At 43.9% G+C, this 4158-nt stretch overlaps 1 non-coding gene across 1 annotated transcript; it reads left to right on the top strand.

Annotated features, from left to right (window-relative positions):
* The first annotated feature begins 281 nt into the window (after positions 1–281).
* On the top strand, positions 282–363 carry TRNAS-GCU (transfer RNA serine (anticodon GCU)). Its single transcript has one exon. It is a non-coding gene; the product is annotated as a tRNA-Ser (tRNA).
* The last annotated feature ends 3795 nt before the right edge of the window (positions 364–4158 follow it).

The following is a 4158-nucleotide window of genomic DNA, read 5'->3' as shown; positions in this document are numbered from 1 at the left end:
TAATCAAAGGGGGCACTTAAGCCAAACTCTGTGCTACCCGGGGCTCCAGAATGTCCTTGTCCTGTAGCAGCTTCCCCGGCGTTCTCCATTTTAAGCGCTGCAGAGAGAATATAAATCTCTATTTAATGAACCCCATTTGAACAGTTAAAAAGTGTGCTCCTTTGTCATACAATTTAAACAACACGAGAATTAGCAAAATGCGAGTTCTCTCTATCTCAGCGACATTTACAACAGCTGGACAGCACGGGTGAGAACGTGTGCCATACGGTGTGTGATATCCAGACGAGGTGGCCGAGTGGTTAAGGCGATGGACTGCTAATCCATTGTGCTCTGCACGCGTGGGTTCGAATCCCACCCTCGTCGGTGCCGATTTTTCTCCAATCTCTTGCTGTTCGTAACCACTCGGCCCCCTCGTCCACCCAAGACCACCTCTTTAGCAAATTCGTACTTGTGCTGCCGAGATTCCGGTCCCCCTTTAATGGCACCCACAGAAACACAGGGCCCAGCTTAGAGTGTTAGGCAAATAAAGTGAACAGGAGAGATGCCAGAGAGCTGCCCATGGCACAGAGCCCACTCACCTTCACCAGCCCAGCTCTCCTCCTCACTTTACCGTCCTTTCCTTAAGTTGTCAAATATTGTTGCAAACACACACAGTAGATAATAACCTGCTCTGTTTCTTGCTTTGACCTTAGTGTGTGTTGATCAATCGGCAATAAATTGCACGTGGGCCAAATGAGAGCAGCGGGGGTAGGTGGGTAGGGGGGTGAATGCTGTCTCTACCCTGCATTGGTGCCAACGCCCGTCCTTCCCTGGACTCAGTGACCAGGCTCAGAGTCCAGGTTATTTGCTGGAGTCTCCTTTCGTTTTCTTTTCCCGGACACCCAGCAGCAAATGGAACGAGGCGGATGAGCAGATACATATGGGACGCAGGTCAACGCTATAATGTCACCAGGGGTTCGTGAAGTGCCACCCCCTTGCCTTTTTGTGAATTTAGTGGGGACAACTTCACATTTGGCCATTTGGTCAGTGTCAGAACATTGTCCATGTTTTTAAAAGTTGCTAGTTCGCTGCTGTTTATATCCAAGTTCACACCTGTTAAGACAAGCATTGGAAATGCAATGGGTCTAGTATTTGCTCGAGTTAGAGCTATTGGGGTTGTAAATGACAATGTATTTTACCCACTGTTATGTAGTGTATATATGTCGTGTGCAGTTGAATTATGTGGGTTGAATTGGAATTGGTAGATGTGGAATTGTGTCGTGTGGAGTGGATTAGTGTAGTGGAATTGTGTGGCATGGCGTGCAGTGTAAATATGTGGATAGCAATTATGTGGTATTGAGTGTACTGGAATTACGTGGAGTGGAATTGTGTTATGAAGTGTAATTATGTGGAATGGTATTTTGTGTTGTGGAATGGTGTGTAGTGGAGTTTAATTATGTGGTGTGCCATTGAATTCTGTGGCATGATGTGGAATTCTGCGGTGTGAATTGCATGGTCAGCAAATGAAATTAAGTTCTTATTGATTTCTGATCAAGTATAATTTCAAGAATGTAAAGGGTCATATTTCTCTGTAACGAGGGGAGGGGACAGAAGGGGGGGGCAAATGGGAAGCAGCTGAAGATACTGAAAACAATTCATGTTACCTTCACAATGAAAAGGATACAAAGAGCAAACACAAGTAAACATCCATTTCCCATGTATGATTCACAAGCTACTGAAAAATCCACAGATTGCCAAGCGAGCTTGTGAGCCAGAGCTGGACTCACCCCACAGGAAACCTCCCGGACAAGCATCATTATTGCCCACTCTTCCGCCTCTTCCGAGACGTCTAAAACAAGGCTGAATCCTCCATTTCTTACTTCAGACATTACCTGTAAAGGAGACAAGCCAGTTTTTTTTTATTTACGGTTTCCAAATAGCGAGATAGTAAGCCCTTGCTTTGAATAAAATAAAGAGAATTTGTTGCCAAGCGTCTAGAGACACCACCTTCTAGCCTTTGGGCAGAGGTGTAGTTATCGACGTAGCCAATAATGTTTAGTCAAGGCCAGCAAAAGAAATAGGGCAATCGGATATAGTCAGTATTGCCTGCTTGTAGTTAATGACTGAAATATCAAACAGAAGGGAAAAATCACTTTAAGGCTGATTAGAATATTCTAAACTATTGCTGCATTTTTATTAAGTCAGACATATAAATGTCAAGGTAACAAACAATAATATACTGGATATTTTAGAAGTCACAGTTCCAAATTACTGGCTCTTCAGTCAGATTTTCAAAGCATCAACGCATTTGCAGTATTTCTCTGTGAGGAAGGTGGCAAATTCCCGCTAAACGCCCCAAATATTTGTGGGCTGTCATTGTTGAAAGAGTGGCCAATGAGGTGTGGTTTGAATGAACAACAAGGCTCATGAAACCGGATGGGGCTAGTTTCGTACTTTTATGTGACTGGCAGAGATGGCTCATTTTAACAAGTAATGGCGATGGCCAAAGTACAAAAAGAAAAGAAATATCCTGAAACAAAGTTAGTTTACACACGCATACACATGCTACCTTCTGGTGTTTTTTGTCCGCTGTAATGGTAAAACATGAAAGTGAGCATGTATTTAAAAGGAGCGCGATCTCAAAATTAAAATAAATAAACTAAATAAAATCTGCCCAACTCTAAAAGTACGTACACTACCTTCTAAAAAAAAAATTAGCAATTCTTCAGTTATATCTGTAGTGACGGACCGGTCAGCATTCTAGTGTTCAGCATGTTGTAACACACACTGAACACCCACCCACCACAGGCGTCACGAGTCAGGTGACCCTGGCAATAAAAGGGGCCGAGCGCACGTGCTCTGGGCCAATTACCTAACCATTACCCCAGTGTCTGGGTCCCTCTTTTGTATGCATGTGGGCCTGAGGCTCAAACACTACAATATCCTAGCTAGCAGTGCTAGTGGGCAGAGAAGAACTTTTGTTGAGCCCCGCTTTGTCCCAGGATACTACTTGCTGCTTTGATTAACATTAGAGCATTACGGAACAAACATGTGTGCGCTCCCTTTAAGGGTATTAGGGTAATTTAAGTGAACACGGCAGCTTGAGCTTCCTCTTCGATCCAGAAATGGGGTGGCAGGAATGCAGACAACTGTGTTGGGAGTAAGGCACAGTGGCACCTGAAGTCTGAGGACCAAAGTCTTTGTGTTCCTCGTGTGCCAAAAGGAAGACAAGGTTGTTTTTGAAACAGCTTCGTAGTGAAAAGAAAGAGAGCAGAGCTTGTAAAACAGACGCCACAAGACAATTGAAAGTCCACTGTGCCGCGCTGCAACTCGTTGGCTTCACATAAAAACAAATAATGTAAAGTGGAGCCCAGAAAGAAATGCTTGGCAGCAAGAAATGCTTGCTTAGAGACATATGAATTCTTTAAAATGAAAAATGCAGGGCAAGGGGAATGCGAGAGGGGATACAAGAAATAATACCTGATAAAAGCTGATGGCCACTAATGAACAGAAATCAATCTGTAGTTGAGAGGTGCTCCAAGCAACAAAACGGAAGTGATGTATGGGTTGGCAACCAATTAGAAGGCTGCAAAGAAGAGGGATACTGGAATCATCCTATGGTATGCAGGAGGCAGGATTACAGTCAAAATAGTGATTACAACAGGTCTTGCAGACAGCACATGCGCGCTGATGCTCGACCTAAAAAAACTGTTATTTTCAATTTTCAGCTTCTTCAAGCCCTTATGATGCTGGCAAATATTGAAATATATGTAAAGCATTCAGAAACAGGGGCACACTGAAACAGCCGACAGCTCAAGCTGCCTGGAATCGGACAACCAAATTGTCAAAAATATGCAAACAATCATTTATGCACTTATATCTAGATATTTTTCTGACTTGCAACATTTTATGTGGAATCAGGGGCCTCATTTACGATATTTTGATGCACGGCAGTGCAGCAAGCCTTCCTGCTGCACTGCCATGTGTCAAAATAAAGGCAGGAATGCACCGTATCTACAAGAGACAGTGCATTACTGTCCTTTTCTCCCGCGCCGGCACACAATGGGCTACCATGTGCCAATGTAGGCCCCCTTGCACCATGGAGCAAAGGTGCCGGCGTTGCTGGGATGATTGTTTTTGTGCTGGAAGGGACAACTTCTTGCACAAAAACAATAATTA

Source organism: Triturus cristatus, chromosome 12, assembly GCF_964204655.1.
Source record: "Triturus cristatus chromosome 12, aTriCri1.1, whole genome shotgun sequence".
Taxonomy (NCBI): domain Eukaryota; kingdom Metazoa; phylum Chordata; class Amphibia; order Caudata; family Salamandridae; genus Triturus; species Triturus cristatus.
This window is presented reverse-complemented; position numbering and strand designations above follow the sequence as displayed.